Here is a 23,133-nt window from a genome sequence, read left to right on the forward strand (position 1 = left end):
GATTTTTTTTCTCTAAACCCACAAATTTTTTTTCCTTCTTCCTCAACCTTCCGGCCACCATGTTTAACGCCGACGACAACCGTCCTCCACCCTCATCTTCCTCTTTTGAAGAGGATTTTAGGAAAATAAAACTCTACTTATTTCTTATAGCCGGTTTCTTTTTCCTCCTCATGGCATTAATGATATATCTCCTAATACATAAATAGGAGACAAAAAAAAAATTACCCCCCCCCCCGAAGAATGGCGAAAAATGCATATGGATATCAATTTTTTGTCTTTAAGTGCATTTTAGGAAGTTTTTTTTTTATTCATTGTTGTATTTTGTTTCTATTTTTGGTATTTTCTTGTTTTTTTTTGCTTAGCTTCATTATTGTTTACGCTATTTTTAGTTTTTTTTGTTTGTATTATTTATCTATAATAATAATGATATAAATCAGGGGGAGATAATATATATATGTGATTTATCATCATTACTAATTTCAAATATTTACCTATTTGTAGTCAAAAGAATGGGAGATCTAGTGAAAAGACAATTTAACATACTAGATCTATCTGGGCAAAAGTTTTTAGAATGGACGGTGGACGCCCAAATGAATTTAAAGGCCCAAGGACTGGAACATACAATTAAAGATGTGACAACCCAACAAGGGGATGCAACTACAACAGCCGCATCAGTTAAAATTGCGACTGTACAAGAAAAGGCAAAAGCCTTAGTCCTCCTAAGACATCATTTACATGAAAGTTTAAAAAGTGAATATCTACTTGTGGATGATCCAAAAGAACTATGGGATAGCCTAAATGAAAGATATGGGCATCACAAAAATGTGCTTCCCCAAAGGCACATTATGACTGGACCAATCTGAGGTTCCAGGATTTTAAAACGGTCAGTGATTACAATTCAACATTGTTTAGAATTGTATCATTGTTAAGATATTGTGATCATCCCATCACAGAAGAGCAAATGATAAACAAAACGCTCTCCACTTTCCACGCCTCTAATATCATATTGGCAGAACAATACAGGTTCAGAGCTTTCAAAAAGTACTCTGAGCTAATCTCAGTACTACTTGTGGCTGAACAAAATAATGATCTTTTGCTGAAAAATCATAATCTTAGACCTACGGGGTCTTCAGCCACTCATGAGATAAATGCAATAGAAAGCTCTAATCCACCAGAAGCAAATGCTATACATAGTGGTGGACGCGGTAATTACAACGGTCGTGGGAGAGGACGTGGTAATTACCGTGGCCGAGGGCGTGGACGTGGAAGAGGCCGATTTTCCCCAAGAAATAATAATTTTAAACATTCTGATAAAAATTGGGGACAATCATCTGGAAATCAGAGGCAGACGTCCTATAAAGGAAATGATACTTGCCATAGATGTGGCATGACTGGGCACTGGGGCCGCACATGTCGTACTGCCAAACATTTGGTAGATCTATATCAAGCTTCAATAAAAAACAAAGGAAAAAATGCTGAAGCAAACTTTGTTAATGAAGCCACTACATCCATGCCCAGCCTTGATGTTTCAGATTTTTTTATGGATGATGCTGAAGTTGAAAATAAGTTTGTTTAGATCACAATCGATTAATGTGCTTAGTTTATTTAAACTGCTTCAATATCCACTTTCATGTATTTGTTCCTTATTATTAATAAAAATACGTATTTTTCTTATACTAATCATCGTATTTATTATTTATGAAGATATGAATTCATCAGAATTGGAACAAAGAACAATGTCTCCTGGACAGTGGGACAACACACACCATATTGAAAAATAAAGAGTATTTTTCAAAACTTACAATATTCCAAGCAAATGTTAGTACAATTTCTGGGACAGCCAAGCTAATTGAAGGCTCTGGAAAAGCTTGCATTATATTTCCAAATGGGACAAAATTGATAATTAATGACGCATTATATTCGAGTAAATCTCGAAGGAACCTCATAAGTTTCAAAGATGTACGTCAGAATGGTTACCATTTGGAAACAATGACGGTGAACAAAGAGGAATTCATATGCCTAACGGCAGAGAAAAACGGCAAGAAATACATCTATGAAAAATTGCCAGCAATTTCCTCGGGACTATATCGCATAGATATACGTCCGATTGAAATTAATATGATATCTAACCAGAAGTTAGATAATAGAAAATCATTTACTCTATGGCATGACCGATTAGGCCATCCTGGCACAGGAATGATGCATAGAATCATTGAAAACTCAAATGGACACTCTATAAAGAATGTCAAAATTCCTCGGTCAAATGAATTAACATGCTCTGCATGCTCACTTGGCAAATTGATAATCAGACCATCTATAAATAAGATTGCCACTGAATCTCCAATGTTTTTAGAAAGAATTCAAGGAGATATTTGTGGGCCTATTCATCCTGCATGTGGACCATTTCGTTATTTCATGGTATTAATTGATGCCTCTACTCGATGGTCACATGTGAGCCTTCTGTCAAGCAGAAATGTTGCATTTGCAAAACTTTTGGCTCAAATAATTCGATTAAGAACTCAATTCCCAGATCATACAATAAAGAAAATAAGATTAGACAATGCTGGGGAATTTACATCCCAAACATTTAATGACTATTGCATGTCTATTGGGATTATTGTTGAGCACCCTGTACCTCATGTACATACACAAAATGGTCTTGCTGAATCATTAATCAAAAGACTACAATTAATTGCAAGACCATTAATAATGAGGTCAAAATTGCCATCTACTACTTGGGGTCATGCTATATTACATGCGGCAACATTGATAAGATTAAGGCCGACAGCCTATCACAAATTCTCACCATTACAATTAGTATCTGGTCGAGAACCGAATATCTCACATTTGAGAATTTTTGGGTGCGCTGTACATGTACCTATTGCTCCGCCCCAACGTACTAAAATGGGTCCACAAAGAAGGATGGGAATATATGTTGGATTTGAATCTCCATCAATTATCAAATATTTAGAGCCAACAACTGGTGATCTATTTACGGCTCGATTTGCCGACTGTCATTTTAATGAGTCGGTATTCCCATCCTTAGGGGGAGAGAAAGTGGACCCACAAAATATAAAATCGGAAATTACATGGAACGCATCGCAAATGTCGTTTCTGACCCGAGAACAAATTCATGTGAACAAGAAGTCAAGAAAATTGTTCATCTGCAAAGTATTGCAAACCAATTGCCAGATGCATTCACAGATTCTAAGAAAGTGACAAAGTCACATGTACCTGCTGCGAATGCTCCGGAACGGATTGAAATTCCTAATGACAATAAGGCAATTGAAAATGAGTCAATAGCACGTCGAAAACGTGGCAGACCACCCGGTTCTAAAGATTTAAAACCGAGAAAAATGAAAAGGCAAGGGGAGACAACGAACGAAATTAATATAAATCTCCCAACAGAGCATGATGAAAACAAAAATGAAGAGAAACGTGTTCCAGAAGAAAAGGAACATGAAAGCGTAGACAACAATGAAACTTCAATTAATTATGTTTCTACAAAGAGACAATGGAATCGAAAAGATGTTGTCTTGAATGAAATTTTTGCTTACTCGATAGCGGTTGAAATGACATACGATGAAAATGATGTAGAGCCAAATACAGTTGATGAATGTCGCCGTAGAAAAGATTGGCCAAAATGGAAAGAGGCAATTCAAGCAGAATTGAGATCACTTGAAAAACGTGAAGTATTCGGTCAAATAACCCAAATACCAAAAGGTGTAAAACCAGTTGGGTACAAATGGGTATTCGTGAGAAAACGAAATGAGAAAAATGAGGTTACTAGATATAAGGCAAGATTAGTAGCCCAAGGCTTTCGCAAATGCCAGGGATTGATTATGATGAGACATATTCTCCAGTAGTCGATGCAACTACACTAAGATTTCTGGTAAGTTTATCAGTTTCGAAAGGATTGCAAATGAGATTGATGGATGTAGTGACCGCATATTTGTATGGCTCACTTGACACAGATATTTATATGAAAGTTCCTGAAGGACTAAAACTACCAGAAAATTGCATGCCCAAAGAGATGTTCTCAATAAAATTGAGAAAATCACTCTATGGGTTAAAACAATCTGGAAGAATGTGGTATAATCGTCTTAGTGAATACCTATTGAAAGAAGGATTCAAAAATAATCAAATCAGTCCCTGTGTTTTCATTAAGCGATCTAAATCAGGATTCGCGATCATTGCTGTATATGTCGATGATTTGAACATTATCGGAACTCCTAGAGAACTTGAAGCGACTGCAAAATACTTGATGAAAGAATTTGAGATGAAAGATCTCGGGAAGACAAAATTTTGCCTTGGCCTGCAAATGGAACATCTAAGAAATGGGATTTTTGTCCATCAATCAAACTATACAGAAAAAATCCTGAAACGTTTTTTCATGGACAAAGCCCACCCAATAAGTTCTCCAATGGTAGTGCGTTCCCTGAATGAGAAAGATGATCCATTCAGACCACGAGAAGAAACGAGGAGATTCTTGGTCCTGAAGTACCATATCTAAGTGCAATTGGTGCTTTAATGTACTTGGCTAACAATACTCGACCTGACATAGCTTTTTCAGTAAACTTGTTAGCTAGATACAGCAATGCACCAACCAAGAGACATTGGAATGGAGTCAGACACTTATTACGTTATCTTCGAGGAACACAAGATCTCGGATTATTCTATCAGTCAAGACCCATTGCGTCACTCATTGGATATGCAGATGCTGGCTACCTCCTAGACCCACAAAAGGCTAAGTCTCAATCCGGATATGTATTCACTTATGGAGGTACTGCAATATCTTGGAAATCTACAAAGCAGACTTTGACGGCCACATCATCAAATCATGCGGAATTAATTGCTCTTTATGAAGCTGGAAGGGAATGTGTATGGCTAAGGTCAATGATCAAGAATATCCAAGAAGAATGTGGGATGGAAACAATAACAACAAATCCAACTATCATCTACGAAGACAATACTGCATGCATCACCCAAGTAAGCGAAGGGTACATCAAAGGAGACAGAACTAAACATTTATCACCAAAGCTCTTCTTCACTCATGACCTCCAAAAGGAAGGGACGATCAACATCCGACAAATCCAATCATGTGAGAATCTTGCAGATTCATTCACCAAATCCCTTCCGGCGAAGAAATTTGAAGAATTAGTCCAAAAAATTGGAACGCGTCACCTTCGTGATGTATGCTAAATTCAGGGGGAGTATTATATGCGCTGCACTCTTTTTCCCTTCGATCAGGTTTTTATCCCACCGGGTTTTTCCTGACAAGGTTTTTAATGAGGCAGTTGATTTTAAGCATATAAGGATACATAATAGCTGTATTCTTTCCCTAGTTATGGTTTTTTCCCACGGGATTTTCCTAACAAAGATTCTTAATGAGACAACGTCTATTCTGACTTATAAGTGGACATTCAAGGGGGAGTGTTGAGAAACAGTGGAATGAACATTTCCATTATTTACATATGTGTGAAGTCCACTATTCACAATAGTGTGAAGTCCATCTTTCCTGCGTGCTTTTAATGCATGTCAGGTAATTTTCTTCCGTGTTGAAAATTTTGCAATTGTGCACAGTAGAAACTTTGCCTATATATACCAGTGTAAGAAATCAGTTTTACATATCAATGCAATACAATACTCTCTGATATATTTACATAACTTCTCTCTCTATTTCTCACAACAATTTTTATTTTCATCCACTTTGTTGACATGTATTTTTTTTACCCCGGATTTTCATGATTTATATTACATGCGAACTTTAAGTGATTCAAAATATGTTGCAAAATATTTACAAATATTACATTTGATGTACACAATTATCTCAAAAAATAAACTTCCCATGCATTTTTGCACGGGTCCAGAAAAATGGTTTGCTAATTGGGTAAATTAGATTTTGAGCAGAATTTGTACTATGTTGATGGATGATGAACAACCATTATAATGATGTTCCCTGTTGATTCGACACTATTGTGAGTTGTGACTTCCATTTGGAGACATCTGAAAGGGTAGGCATTTTGGTGTTGTATTTGTATGAGAGTCAATAGATATCAGATAATGAAATAATTATCAGACACTACTGTGTTCGTTTTTCTATAATCTGGCACTATATTATGCCTTTGAGAAATCAAGCTGCTATGATCACCCAACGTCTTTATGATTCACTGCTTTTTTGCAGGATGTGTATGTATGTTTTAGAACACAAGGAAATTGTGAATTAAACCAAAATGGTTCGCTTTTGAAGATTGTTGGTATTTGGATCTGCTCTTGAGTGAAGACCAGCTTTCTTACATATATATAGGGTTTCAACTTGTATGATGTTTGGGACAAAGTGAGCCATTAGGTTTTTTTTATCTACTATATTACGAAGGAAATAGAAGATGTTATTTAGTAAATGTGGTCTGCAACAGGCAGCAGCCTAATAATGTGTAATCAGAGAGGTATCTTTGGGCACCCTACTAGAGATTGAAAACAAATAAAAAATCTTTTCAGTTTGCTGTTTACTTTTTCCCATCAGAAGCTTTCCTTAAAGCGTTCTTACACTTGTGAGCACTAGGAAATTGATCTGATCCAGACCTAAATAGCACTTGTACTTGGTGAACCAAACCAAATAAGGGCACACCCACAGTTCGAAGCTGAAGCGATTATAACCCATTTGCTAAGTCTACCTTCCAAAGAGAATCTGATCTGGGATTGTGTGCATGTGTGTGATTTTTTTTCTTTTTTGTGGAATCGATTAAAGCGATCGGTTTTGCTTGTGTAGGCATCACAATTTTCACCATCTTAGCCTAAGGAAGAACTGTTTACACATCTCACTTGCCATGGGCTGTTGTGATGGTTGTGATGGAACTGGAACACGACTTGAATGATAATATTGTTCATCTACTTCTGGTTGTTGCTTTCTTTGTTGGGTATATGGCGTCATATGGAGCTCATGGAGGTGTATGGGGTGTGGAGATGAGGTTTCGTAAAAGATATGGGTTCAAATCAAGCAGATTGAGAGTTAGCCCGATCGGGTCGGGCAAGGGAGCCCGATCGGTCCCGCTACGAAAGTGAGCAACTTGCATTTTTTGTGTTTCGCCCGATCGGACAGTATTAGCGAACAACGATGCGGGCATCGTTCGCCCATTTGAGCCCGAAGCAAATTCTGTCTTGGCGTTAAGTGCCCGATAGGGCGTGGGTTGCCCGACCCGATCGGGTGGGGGTGCTTTTGTGCGATTTTCGCTCCGAAAAGGCGTTTTTCCAAGGAGTATAAATAGATGCCCTAATACGTCTTTTATTGTATTATTCATTATTATTCACATATTAGAGGAAGAGAAAGCTATAGAGAGAGTTCTTGAGCGCTTTTGTAATCCTTCTTGAACATTCATTGATTCCTAGTGCATATTCGTAGTTTTTCTCCCAGTTCTTGGGTTTCCACGTAAAAGTACTTGTGTGTTCTTTCTTGATTTGTTATTTGTTCTAGTATTGTTTACTATTATTTCTAGATTGATAGTCAATAGAACTTATAAGTAGTATCAAGAGTTAGGATGGATTAGTGTCTAGATCTAGTTAAATTAACAATGGAGGATGCAAAGATCAGAATTGAGAAGTTTGATGGAACAGATTTTGGATATTGGAACATGCTAATAGAAGACATCTTATATCAAAAGAATCTGTATCAACTTTTGTCTGCAAAGCCAGATGACATTGAAGAGGCTAAGTGGAAGGTCCTCGATCGACAGGCACTAGCGGTGGAGTAAGTGAGGAACTTTCAGGGAAAATCGGAGTCAGGGGGCGGAGAAAGTCAAAAGGCAGGCTAGTGTTACTTGTTAGGGATGTGGTAATGAAGGACATTTAAAGAGAGATTGTCCTAAAAGTGTGAATGGGAAAGGGAAGAAGAAGGGTCAAGAAAGTGATGATGAAGAAGATGCATCAACTAACTTGATTTCGGAGTACGATTCTGATGCTTTGATGGTATGTATGGATGATCAGGAAGAGTTGGTTGGGTGTTCGAGATCATGTGTCTTGGATTCGGGTTCTTCTCATCATTCCTCACCATGCAAGGAGTTGTTTCGAAATTTCAAATCTGAAATACTTGAAAAGGTCTATCTTGCAGATGACAAGGCAGTGGAAGTCACGGGGAAAGGTGATGTGAGTGTGAAACTCACTCATGGTGGCTTTTTGGAGTTGAAGAATGTCAACTTCATCTCAAGGTTGAAGAAAAGCTTGATATCGGTAGCCAAACTTGCTACATCGGGTTACAAGGTTGTGTTTGATGGTGGTTCTTGGAAGATTGTCAAGGGAGCTATGATCATAGCTCGTGGGACATGGAGTGGAACACTTTACACCATGGGGAACACAATAAAGAGGTCCGGGATTGGGATGAGAACTTCATGTAAAGTGTCATTTGGTCGGAAAACTATCGATAGTGGGTCAAGGGATGAGAACCGTGGTGAAGCGGTATCCCGGTGGCAAATTGACCGGTAAGCACACAAGGTGAAGGACGGCACACAAGCATGTTGTGCTTGAAATCCTAAGTGGAACAAAGGGTGTATTGTTCGAGTGGGAGCAATGTGACTTTGCTTTTAGAACAATGAGAAGCTTCTTTGGCTTAGGTGGTAATTTGTTTTATTGAAGTTTGATGAGACTTCAATGTGCTTCTTTGGTTGGAGAGGAAGTGGTTATTTTCCTTAGTTGTAGAGGAAGGGATCTTCATTTGATTGTGCTTGTCTCTAAGGTGATCCGACCTCCGGGGTATGAGGGTGTGTAGGCTCATGGAGTGATGGTGCAATGATTTGGAGGTTAGTCATTAAGAATCAAAGTCGGCGTAGACTTTGATGCCTTTTGTATTGGAGTTGTTGCAACTTCAATGTTATTTTCTTTGGTGTAGAGGAGATGGGTTGTCATGGGATGCTTGAGGTATGTCATGGTTTGAACACGACTAGACATTGCTTTTGTAGTGGGAGTTGTGTATAGGATGATGAATGAGAGGATGATGAAGTTATGAAGTTTTCTTCACTTACGCCTATCTCCAAGTAGGAGATTGTTGGGTATATGGCGTCATATGGAGCTCATGGAGGTGTATGGGGTGTGGAGATGAGGTTTCGTAGAAGAAATGCGTCGAAATCAAGCAGATAAGGAGTTCGCCCGATCAGGTCGAGTAAGAAAGCCTGATCGAGCCCGCAACGAAAGTGAGCAACATGCGTTTTTTGTGTTTCGCCCTCGCCCGATCGGCCAGCATCAGCGAACACCGACGCGGGCATCGTTCATCTGTTCGGGCCCGAAGCAATTTATGTCTTGGCGTTAGGTTCTCGATCGGGCGTAGGCCGCCCGACCCAATCGGACATGGTTGCTTTTGTGCAGTTTTCGTTCTGAAAACGCATTTTTCCAAGGAGTAGAAATAGATGCCCTAATACGTCTTTTATTGTATTATTCATTATTATTCACATATTATAGAGAGAGAGAGAGCTATAGAGAGAGTTCTTGAGCGCTTTTGTAATCTTTCTTGAACATTCATCGATTCCTAGTGCATATTCGTGGTTTTTCTCCCAGTTCTTGGGTTTCCACGTAAAAGTTCTTGTCTGTTCTTTCTTGCTTTGTTATTTGTTGTTCTAGTATTGTTTGCTATTATTTCTAGATTGATAGTCAATAGAAATTACATTCTTGTGACCTTTCGTTGCTTTCTTAGTGCAAATGGTCTTTGGCTCATGCTTTTAGTAGACAGAGTGAACTATTTATTTGACATTTTCTTACTTTGTTACTGTCGTAGTGTTACCGTAAGTCTGTAAAGCTCTATATATAGCATATGGGAGAGCAAGCGGGGATGTTCCTTTTTTGGTTTCAAATGGTGGAAATCATTCGTAGTATATGAACTTTGTTACTCTGACTCGCCTACACAAGTGTCTGAGATAGGTATGCGTCTAGATGTCCGACGTGGCATAAATTATTATTTTTTGCTTTAAATGAGGTTTATACCCATTGTCATTAACTGATATTTTGGAGGAGGGTAATTTAGGTATTATCTTAATTAATAGCTTGGGAAATAAGCTAGGTAGTTGTGCAAAGGAAATTACACTATAGAGAGAGAAAAGCATGGTGAAAATTGTTAAGAAAAATTGGGTGAGCTTTTAAGAGTTCAATGGGAGAGAACAAGCCTATCGAAAGCTTCTAGTTATCCTTTTGATTGCTTTAATTTCAGTTTATGAATCAAAATTGCTATTTCTTCCTTAATTTCTGCCATTAATGTGTCCAAGCTATGTTAATTCACACCCATGTTGTTATGTGGAGTGTCCGACTCTCCGACATGGATACTCAAGGGAAAATGAAGAGTAACTTGTCAGGCAATTTGTTGATCAATAGTGAAGAATAATGGTACGTTGAATCAGGTTTAGGATTCCCCTGACATAAAATGGCTTGCACACTGTTGCGCATTACTTGCGCCTCTTGTTAATCAGTAGAAAGATTTCACTGTTTCTCTTCATGTATACTTGTACTTTTACATAGTGAAGTGCATAAACAAGTTTGGAGCATACTTCGATGATTTGTTGACCCCTCTCTGAATGATGATCTATGCGAATAACACAACTTCTTCTAGACTTGCTGACTTTGAAACACCCAGGAAACTCCGGACCTGGTCGAATAGTAACTAAATTTTGTTTATATGTTTTAAAGGGGGGAAATTTTTGTAGCATCAGTGCATGACATTCTCCTGACGAAACATGTTTTTGATTGTCAAGGTTTTATATGTTATGCTTTGATGTGTCATATTGTTGATTAATTATGATTTGCATGTCATATTTAATGTTAAAGTGTGCATGTTTTTAGAATTGTGTTCAGATTGAATTTTTCACAAGCACATAATTTTCACCAACAAATCTTTTATTCATTCCAACTGGGGTACTTCAATCTATACATAAAAGACATAAAGCCTCCATTTCCTACAAACTTAAGAAAAAAATTAAAAGAAAAAAAAACTTTTAAAAAAAAGCAACAACATGAAAAATAAACATGACATTTCTTTCAAACTCTTTTCCTCTTCATGATAGGCTCGTTTGAACAATTGTCTTGACCAATATCATGCAAGAGCCGCTGAAGGTAATCATCATCAACTATCGGAAAGGGAGGTTCCGGAAGCGTTGATATAGTTTTAGCCACCTGCCATATAGTAGGCATTTTCTGAATACCACTCATATCAGCCACATAAGTGGTACATGTTGGAAGAGTCTGAAGGGCAGGAATATGTTGTTGTCTCCCACCAATTTGCATTATTATAGATCTCCATGGAAGGCATAAAGTGAGTTGGCAAAGCCCGGATAATTGTATACCTCTGCGACCAGAATTGCAATATACAACTACACTAATGCCAAGGTAGTTTGTAACCCGCTTGATGTCTTGATTTAGAAATTAATCCTCCCACCCACCATTTTTGCTAAGTTGGTAGAAGAAAGGAAGAAGACGTCTCTCCTGGATATGATTAGCTTTGTAAGTAAGACTCTTGTGGGGTTCAATAAAAGAAATTTTTTCCAACAATCATAAGAGAAGGGCTAATGGACATCCCTTCACAAATCTTTGAGGGTTTCTTTTGAGTTCATCTAAGCCAATGAACATTTTGCCCAAGATAAGTGGTCCAAGACGACCCCCACTAACAATTTGAGGAATAAGTGAAAGATACTGAACATGGCAAGCATTTAAAGACCATATAGTAAGGGAACTTTCCAAAATCACAAGAATGAAATTATTTTCTCTAGCAATCCTATAATTGGCATTATTAGAGAATTGCCAAATGCCAAATTAAAAGGGCAACAATAATTTAATAAGAAGTAACTCACTATATTGTAGGTAGTTGCTATGAAGGTTTTCAGAAAGATATAAATTGTTGATAAATCTCTCGAAATTCTTGTAGGAGATCTAGGTGTAATATCTGGACCGTTGGATGGTAAGCCTAACAAACCCTCAACCTCTTCAAAAAAGCGGAAGACATGACGAGTTTCATCCTAAAATTGGGAAGCAACATGAATCATGTCGAATTTCAACCAATCTGTAATTGATAGTCAAGGTCGTGTCATTAATTCCTGGGCTGATATCATTAACCGTGCTAACCTTGGTATGTATGCATGAACGTAATGCTCATAACTTCCCTCCACCCATTTCACATGTTAGGTCTAGCTGGTGTATTGGGCGGCACTATATTTAGTGCTATGCATGGTTCCTTGGTAACTTCTAGTTTGATCAGGGAAACCACATAAAATGAATCTGCTAATAACAAAAAGAAAGTGAAAGCTAGGCATAAGAGCCTTAGCGAAGTGAGAAGAAGAATAATATTGCCTTGGTTGCTTTAAATTTTTGGAGACCCCCGAAAGTTGTTTTTCCCTATTTCATTAGCTTCTTCTTAGTCAAGAGCCATTTTGTGAAAGAAGAAAAATTGGAGAAAAGATTGGAGTAGTGAAGATGGTGCACATGGAAATGAAAATTCATGTCCTTTTTATAGATGGAAAAGATGATCATCCAAGAATCATGCCATGGATAATAAGTTTGAGTATTGTCCATAGGATAATAAGGAGGATCCTTCACCATGATTAATGACCAAACATTTATGGTATGGCAACTTCTTGTTGAAGTTGAACATAAAATAAAAATTGTGTCAATGATGAATCAAGAACATTGATACAACCCCTTTTCCTAATGATCATCCAAAATAATGACGTTGATTAATCAATTTTATATAGTGATCATCATTTTCTGATAAAGCAAATAAGCATTATGCCTGAAAATTATCTGAAAGATTTTCGAAAAAAAAAAACAGATAAAATTTTGCCATATGATGGTTGGTCCACCACAGTACATCTAGATGGTAATAACCTTTGGTCAACTCTTTAAGGTGACATGATTTGACAATACATCACCTTAAGGTGAAATGACCTGACAATGTTCTAATTTAAGATGACATGATAACACATGGAGTCATAAAAAGTGAGTAATAATGGTGATTTGACAATTTGCTTGTCATCAAGGCCATGAAAAACTGTGAATAAAAACTGGAGTCAACCTGGTAATTGTTGGAGTCTCTTGCGTTAACAAAAGACTAATTCATAAGGCAAAAAATGTTAAGACGACAGTATAGTCGCGTGTTTAAATCTAAGAAATTAATTGCCCTAAGATGACAACCTAGAAGGATGCCTTGATGTAATGTTGTTGCTTCTACCACGAACGCTTTAGCTTCGCCGAGGTTGAACGCTGCTGCCAATGTTGTTAAAATCGAGATTCTAGTTTGAATCGAAAACAACCTTTAGAATCGAATCATAAAATCGAATTGTAGAATCGTAAGATTCTACAAACATGTATAATCAAGATATTGCACTCAATCTTCATTAAATATGCTAAAATTATAAGTTAAAAGACCTAAAAATTGGAAAAAATGGTTGTTAACCCACTATATTGGCAATAACTAACAATATATATCTCTTATTTTCTTTGTTAGCATGATTTAAACTTGCGAGGTTTTCGCTAGTCAACAGAAATGTATAGAATCGTCTAGAATCGTGAATCGAATCGTCTAGAATCACGAATTGAATCGTCTACCATATTTTGAATCGTAAAATCGTAAGATTTTAAGATTTGAATCACGATTTTAATAACTTTGGCTGCTGCAGTGCTAAGTTTGACCGAGGAGTTCTTGATGATGACGTTATTGGTTGCTGCTGAACGACCACGAACCGAGCCATCGAAGTTGAGCTTGAAAATGCTTGTGGGAGGTGGCTCCCAAGTAATGATTGTGGGATGGCTCGTGGATGAAGTATTTGATGAAGAGATGATATTATGAATGAGGTACCTGATTGGTGACAAGAATCAATCTTATTGCAAAACCTTCATTCATTGTAATAGATTCTCGATTTGTCGAAAATGAGATAGATGTTAATTGTATTAGTGTTGAAGATGATATCATTTCTTTCTTTCCAAATACTTTATAGAATGAAGATGTACTTGGTTAGGGTGCTTTTGTTTTTTTTGCATCTTTTCCCAGAGTTGTAAGATATGTATATCTACGAGACTGCAATTGATCCACTCTTTCACTTCATTTAATTGCCATAATTGATTTATGTTCTGGCAGATTCGAAAAAGATGATCAATAGTTTCCGATTGAGTTTGACGTATGGTACAAGAGTCAAACGGGATGATTTTTCGAAAAAATAAATTTGTCGCACCCCCTAATTGTTATGGAAGATTTGTCGGAGGAAAATTTGTAATTTCGGGGGAATATCTAGAACCCAGATCCATCTGAATTGTCGTTTCTAATATGAGGTAAATTGTAGGCTAACCATGTAACTGATTTTACTATGAAATGCCGAGTAGACGAGTGCCCCCAAATTGGAATATCGGGGATTGTTGACTGAGGTAACGAAATTCCTTTGAAGTGTTGATTATATGTGAAGAAAGAAGGAGACTGAGCTTATGCAAGTTCAATCTGGCTGAAATCCTTCAGGCGAAGGTTAAGGTCTACTTCCATTTTTTGTAGTTTGAGCATATGTAAAAGATTTTTATTGGATGACAAGTTATGTATATAAAAAAAAGGATATCCTGACAATTTTCAATCTTACATCTAGTAATACCGTTGCAAATAATTTCCCTTTGTTGGAGGATTTTCCTCCATATTGAAGAGTAGGTTGGTTTTGGTTGACAATTGAGAAATGAAGAGTATGCAAGATATTTTTCTTTTATAAGTTGGACCCACAAGCTATTTTCATTTGATAGGATTTTCCTCTCAAGTTTAGCTAGAAAAGCTTTATTTATTTAAAGGTAGGGTTCTCCTTAGGCCCAGTCCATCTTGGGACTTAGGTCGATAAATTTTATCCCATGAGATGAGAGGGACCGCATTTTTATCTTTGTTTTGTTTCTTGAAGAAATTCCGATGAAGTTGGTCAATGGAGTGTACAATGTCAGTAGGAAGCAGGAAGGAACCAGAAACATAGGCTGGAAGAGCTTATAAACTAGATTGAATTAAAACTATTCTTTCGGCTTTAGTTAGAAAGTTTGCTTCCCAGTGGTTAAACTTTATTCTGTATTTTGAATTATTCTCCGATAATCGGCCTTAGTTGGGTAATATGAGCTGAAGAAAACTCCTAAATAGAATCCTAAAGAGGAGTTTTGCCTCATATTAAATGACTAGCAAGCGAAGATTTCCTATGATTAGGGACATTTTTGGAAAAAACTATTGATGACTTGTGGTAATTGACTAGAGAGCTTAAAGAAATCATCAATTGTGTTTCTTAGATTTCGACAAGCTGTTGTCGTGGCTTTACAAAAAACGTAAGCTAGCATCAACAAAAACAAGCCCCGAATTTTCAGAGGATCCTGGTCTTAATTTAACCCCAATTTCGGAGTTATGAATAGTGCTTTCGACTTATAGTTTCTTAATAAATTCATCCATACAAATAAGAAAAAGATAAGGGGAGAGAGAGTCACGTTGTCTCAATCCTCTTTAAGGTTTGAACCAAGGAGAAGATTTGCCATTAAGCTTAATGGAATATGAGACATTGATCACACATTCCTTAATCCACTTAATTCATTGAATATGAAATCCTAGCTCAAATAAGCAGCTCCATAAAATTCTCACTCAATTCTATTGTAAGCTTTTTTCCATTTCTAGCTAGCTTTAGGGTACACCATCCTGTTTTATTTTGAGATTTCTGAAATGTGTTAAAGATTTCTTGTAAGTAAGTACATTGTCATGAATTGACCGTTCTTGAGTGAAAGTGTTTTCAAACGGACTGATTCTCTTTGAAGGATAGGTCTCAGGCAATTGACTAAATTTTTTGAAATAGCTTTGTATTTTTTTACTTAAGCTTGTAGGTCTAAAGTGATTTTGGGTCTCTGGTGCCTCAATTTCAGGGATCAGAGTAATATGTGTGTAATTGAGCGATGGTGGTAGTTTGTCATGGTGGGTTTGTAGCAAATGTCAAGATGAGCAAATCGCGGATGCGTGTCAATCTGATTAACGATAACATTTGTGTTATTCCAACAAATTCATAATCCCCCACTATGATTAATTGGGTCGATAAGTACTTTGTTTTGGAAATGTAGCGCTTTTACAATTTTATTTCTATTGTATATAGTGTATATATTAGTGCTAATGATATATATAATACATACATAATTCTCTCATTTCTATCCTCTTTATATTATAATATGGTATCAGAGCATTTATAAAAAAAAAAAAAAAGAAAAGAAAAGAGAGAAGTGAGTTCTACAGACTTCCCGATGCTTTCTTGTTCCACATTGACCTTAAAGATTCATCACTCACCAGTCACGTCTCTCATTGACACACTCCTTCACCTTAACTTTCTGAAAATTAACATTTTATTTTAGGAAAAATTGACAAGAATAATCCAAATTATCACTCTTCCGCTCAAAATGATCCCCGCTATAGGTTATTCTAGAATAATCCCCACTATTGGGAGTACTTTCTCAAAATAACTCAAACTTTTAATTATCCAATATATAATAGACCTAAATGGGATCATTGAAGGGAAGAAAAATAAAAGTTTGAATTATTTTGGAAAGGTACCCCCAAATTGTTTGAATTATTCTAATACAACCCAAAGTTGGGATTATTTTTAGCGGAACGGTCATAGTTGGAATTATTTCTGTCAATTTTTTCTTTCTTTTTTATGTAAAGAGTCATCACATTGTAGTACTTAATTTTTTACCATTTATTAAAAACGGATTACCCAAATCTGTTCTTACCATTAACTGGTTGTTCATAATTGATTTCGTCACGCCGTCGCCGCAATCGTATCTTCTTATACCGTCGCCGGAATTACATCTTGTTAAACCGTCGGCAGATTTCGTCACGTCATTGCGGGAATAACTACTCACAACCTTCAGTTAGTTAGGTGAGTTTTGTACGCGGCTCTCTCTGGTCGTCTGTTGATCCATTATGTCTTCATTGGAGTCCATTCAATTATCAATACAATTTTATTACCAAATTCCTTCGGGTTGTTGTGTTTCTTTTGAATTCTTCATAAAGTCTATTATACTTGATAGTTATGGATAAATTTGATGTTAGTCAACCTATTAAGACCATTTTTAGATGGTTTGAATTTTGTGTCTTCGTCTCAAGAGATCTTAAGTATTCCTAAAGGACGAAAATTATAGCGTTATGTTATTGGTACCTTAGTTGAACTCATTAAGTAGAAGGGTGAGGATGATGCAAAATATAGTGATAAACTGGGAGATTGGGATATGAAAAATCATTAAATTCTTACATGGACTAGAAACACTACTATTCCATCCATTAAGATTTTAGGATCTTAACAACGCTATATTCTATAAATGGTGCTGCTCACCAATATCAAATTTTTTAGACTCTTCCTACCTTGAGGCAAACTCCAGGATAGTCTATTAATGACTTTCTTGCTCTTATGCACTATATCTGGGATCATAACCTTGTCTGAACCTCAGCGGGAGAATGCAAAGGATGCTGCACATTTCTACGAATATCGTGATAAGCAACAAGTTATGTAATTCTTGGTGGCGTTAGAGGGTGACTATGAAAATCTGTGTGGCTCACTATTGCATAGAGATACATTCCCGACACTTAAAAGTGTTGTTGCAGAGTTGTTATCTGAAGAGACACGTCTTCGCATGCTAAAATCTCACAAGATGGAGTCTATTATGCCCAATGTTGTCATGGCAGTTTCACATGCCTCTAAACCTATAGCAACTTGTTCAAACAAGCATGAAGTGTTATGTCGCTATATTGTAAGCGCACTCAAGCTAAACATGGTAAGGACATAAGCTATACTCAACAATCACAACCTCGCTCTAACACATTTGATGTTGTAATTGATGTCTTTGATTAGCTACCAACATCGATCACTTCGAATGACCTTCAAGCCTTTATCAACCTAAATAGCACTCCAATCACATCAGCTCTAGCAACAACTATAGATATATAGTCCTCTTGTTACTTTCACTCTGGTTGTTGCAATCATATGACCTACAATACTAGCTCTGTTTTATAAAGAGAGACACCCATATCACAATTCCTTTATCAAAACTATTGATGATTCATCGATGCATGCATATCACTCATGTTGGGGATGCTTCGATTGCGAACTTGTCATTGTATTATGCTTATCATGTCCCTTGCATTAAATCTTATCTCCATAGGTTAACTATGTGAACTTGGCTTGGATGTTTGTTTTTCGAATAGTGGTTGTTGTGTGTAAGATCCTAAAGCGGTGAAATACTAGGGACAGGGGTAGAGTTGGTCATATATTTGAAGCCATACTTTCAGTTTCTCCAAAGGTTTCAACAACAGTTTCGGAGTCTTATGTTATTGCGGTTGTGTCTCCAGAAATTTGGCATTCTAGATTGGGTCATATTTCCTCCTCTAGATTAAAGTCTTTGATTTGTAGTGGTGTTTTAGGCTTTGTCAAACATGAAAAAGTGGATTGTGTTTCTTATCAACTTGTGAAGCATCATGCTTTGCCATTTAGTAATAACGAGTATATTTGTTTCTCCTCTAGATCTTGCTGGGATATTTGGTCTCCTTCTCTCAATTCCACTCTTGATGATCTATTATATTTTATTATATTTGTCGATGACTATTCTAGATATGCATAGCTTTATCTCCGTAAAAACTGATCCGAGTTGAAACAAATTTACTTCGACTTTGCTGCTATGATTGGTACTTAATTTGCTTGCAGAATTAAGACCTTTCAATATGATAATGCAATGGAATACAGGGAGAAGACAATTATGGGCTTTCATGCTAGCAAAGGAACGACTCTTCAACACTCATGTCTCGACACCTTCCAACAGGTTGGGCGTGCCGAACGAAAACGTCGGCATATCTTAGATTTTGTCTGTGCACTACTAATCTCTGGATCATGTCTTGAATATATATTTTTGGGAAAAGGGTACTTTCACTGTTGTGTACACTATCAACCTGATCCGCTCACCAGTTATTGAAAATAAGTCTCCTTATGAAAAGTTACATGGTACTTCCCTAAAATATGACTTTTTTTTGCATGTTTAGTTGTATTTGTTTTGTTCTTTTTCAACCTAATGAGCATACTAAACTAGAACCAAGGGTGCAATTATGTTATTTTCTTGGCTATGGTGCTACATGCTAAGGTTATAAGTGTTGGAATCCCATCTCTGACCGTATCAGTATTTCTCGACATGTTGTATTCTGGGAGCATAAAATGTTCGCATCTCTCTCTAGTTTTAAAATTGTGCATAGCACGTCATATTTTACTGATGCTTCCATTGATTTGTTTACAAAAGATAATACAAAAAGTGAAGTTGAGGTGCGTGCTCCAGTCATTGAAGAATTTTCTTCGACGAAATCATTCGATATCTCGAATATATTTACTACTACAAGTTCACCTTCTACAAGCTCCTCTACTTCCGCTTCTTTGGATGTCAACAATATTTATCCTATGTTATGCTCAATTGATTCAAGCACAGAACATCTAGGTTTGTCCTTTTCTTTCACAGATCCTCGTGATCCCAGTACATTTGAGCCATGACATTATCCTCGTCAAAGTAAGTTCCAAGGATACTATCTTACATAGGCGAAATATGCTGATGATCTCTTGTCTAAAGCAGGTTTGACTGATAGTGAGACAACATCTACTCCTATTGAAGCTAATGTGAGGTTCACACCTACAGATGGAATACCTTTGCGAGACCCCACATTATATCGAGAACTTGTGGGAAGTCTTATTTATCTTACTGTCACCCACCCAGACCTTGCATATGCAGTCCATATTCTTAGTCAGTTCATGTCTTCCCCTCGCGCAATCCACTATGTTGTTGTACTACGTATTCTTCGCTATGTTAAAGGGATAATGTTCCATGGGCTTTGTTTCCGATTTGATTCAGCTCTTATCTTAGGCGCCTAAAAATATTTTGATTGGGAAGGTGATCCCACTTATCATCTATCTACCACTGGTAATTGTTTCTTTCTTGGTGATTCTTTTATATCATGGAAGAGCAAAAAGCAAACAATTTTTGCGCGTTCTAGTTCTGAAGCTAAATATCATGCACTTGCTAACACAACTTCTGAAATTGTCTGGTTGCGCTGGCTTCCAGAGGACATGGGTGTTCGATTATTAACTGCTATTTATGGTAACAATCTCAAGGCTATCCAAATTGCTCATAATATAATGACGTGTCCCACGAAAGAACGAAACACATTGAAGTTGACTGCCATTTCATTCGACAACATTTGTCGCAACACCACCTTCATCTTCTTTCTGTATCTTCTAAAGAGCATAAAGCAGATACCAAAAGCACTTCTTCTTAGCCGTTTTGTTGAATTACTATCCAAACTCCAAACGGGTTCCATTCACCCACCTTGAGCTTGAGGGAGGATGTTAGAATCAGTATAGTATCTTGAGATTACCTTGATATTATTATGATTATTGTGCATATTTAGATGTTTATTCTTGGTAGGTTAGTCCTGTTATAGTTGCTAGAATCTCTCTCTTGCTTAATTTATTCTAGGCTCTATTGTATATATAACATATGTATTGGTGCTAATGATATACTCCCTTCGTTTCATTTTAATTATTACACTTGATATTTTACACTATTCACATATTTCACTTTGATCATCATTTGTTATTTATACACGGATGAAAATATTGTCATGTGGGATCTTGTTAGATTCATCATAACATGTATTTTATTAATATGTAATTTTTATAATTTTTACAAATACAAAACTCAAGATATATGTCCTTAAAATTTTGCATTGGCATGCGTGAAAAGTGTGAATGTGTAGATTAAAATGAAACGGAGGGAATAGACAATACAAACACTATTTTTTCTCCTTTCTATCCTCTTTATATTATAACAGCAAAAGTCTACCTACTATACTTTTACTAGAACTATGATTTTATGAAGATTCAAAATTCTCATCAATCTTAAACCTCAAAAATATTATTTTATTGCGGCTAGGCATCAAATATTGGAATTTGATTGGTATCATTGTATTATACATGTAAAATGATGAATTGGTCTTAATATATATTTTCATAATATTAAATTTTTATTATATATATTATATTAATTAATATTAAAAATATTGATGATTAAATTAGGTGTCCATTTAAAAACATGAAAGTTAATATTTGGAGAAGTTGAATGAGCTTCCACATAAACCTTTGCGTTCTTACTAACTTTACAAATAAATAAAAGTAATACTTGCTATAAATAATTATAGAAAAACCTTATTGACCTATGTAAACATGGATTTGTTTGACAAACCTCGCGTGGTTGCTTTAAACTAAAAAAATGGATCAAGCTGTAGCCATCAATACTGCAACTCAAAATCTCTTGTCCTAGACGATCTATATAGTCCACGATTCTACGAAATGCACTAAGATATAGAATCGACTCTCTCTTGTGGATCGCTTTAAAAACTCTTCATTTCTACTCTAACTGAAATTTATTCTTCCTATAATAATAAAGATTATAAAATCATAACTAGTTTTTAGATTCGAGCTACGATCTGGATAAGGAAAAATTTTATTTACAAATATTTTACTTTGAAATAATAACATTAAATGTCACGTGGTCTAGTGGTCAAAACTATAGTATATAAGTTTGAAATCAGGGGATCAAATTTTATACAATTTAATTTTTTTTTCAAAACATCGTTAGGGAGTCACATGGCCTCGTTACTTGTTTAGAAATGCCTTTTAATATATGAATACATATTTTCTACGAGCTTTTAAGTATCTTTTCATAATAATTAACCAATGTAAGTTCATGAAATATGTTATTTATTGAATTAAGATATCTTCCTGAAGAGAAGAAAATCTTAAAACAATTTTCTTGTATATTCCGTTTGAAATCATCAGAATAAATCTTATTGATATTGTGATCAATTATATGCAAAACCTATGAAAACAACTAATCTATTATGGACTTTGTTACTAAAAAGCTCTTTCCATTTGCATTAGCATTGACAATTAATTTATGTATTAGTATATATAATGAAAATTTGATATTTGAAGTATATAAGCAAATTTAACAAGATTAGACCTTAACCCAATACGACCACGCTCGAGCTATGGCGCAATTCGATTTGTCTGTCAAATGGGGTCATTTTCTATTTACTATAATAATACAAGATCTTTTGTGGCCTATTCATGCTTTTTTTCATGTTTTTTTAACTGTCTTTTTCGGTCACTTATGACGATCTAATTGATATTAGTAATTTCGTCAATAAGAACTTAACAAAAAGGGTAAAGCAACTTTAAAGTTCAACGTTATAAATTTTGAAAGTGAGAAAATAGAAAATAAAAATAGATGATAGACCAATTGGGTTGACTAGATTCTGAAACTTTAGATTACGTTGGACAATCACTACTACATATATGTACAAAATTAAAGAACTACTTAGAAAAGTCTCCTCATTCTAACTTTAGACATAATTTCAGCTCGTAACCTGAATCGATGTGATATTATCCTTAACATAAAGTATTTTTAATATGAAGCCTACCAGAATGCCAAGTCTACTTATTATTATACATGAGTTTTGTACCCTTGTAATATTAGATTTTCGACCAATAAATAACCTGTCTAATAATTCAAACTGAAAATTACAACCTTAATCCAAATTTACATGTTCTACTAATAATTCAAATTATAAAATTAGCGTCCTCCTTCCATTTCAAATTTTCAATTGTTTACTCCAAATTGCTTTTACATGGTTTTCCAAACACTTGTTTAGTTGTTTATGCCTTATATGTTGCATTCTGCAATTACTCCATGTACTTACAAAATTACATACCAAGTAGTACTTGGTCGAGGATCAAACCCCACTAGAGACATTTTGAGTGTTGGGATTTTTCCTTACCATTCCTCCTATTCCTAAGGAGCCTTGTCTGCAAATTTGGGCTGAGTTGACCAGTGCGAGGTTCCGGTCCGGTTATGACGCCTTCTTCTTACCTCTAAAAAAAAAACTTACAAAATTCTATATTAATCAATAAATAAACATTATATAAAATATAACACAATCTAATTAATAAAAAATCGTAGAGCAAATAATTAGAGATGGAAGGATTAAGTGATTTATTTTGGATGGAGTGAGTATCTAATATCTTGGCCCATTACTATAAATAGGAA

Source organism: Beta vulgaris, chromosome 6, assembly GCF_026745355.1.
Source record: "Beta vulgaris subsp. vulgaris cultivar EL10 chromosome 6, EL10.2, whole genome shotgun sequence".
Taxonomy (NCBI): Eukaryota; Viridiplantae; Streptophyta; class Magnoliopsida; order Caryophyllales; family Amaranthaceae; genus Beta; species Beta vulgaris.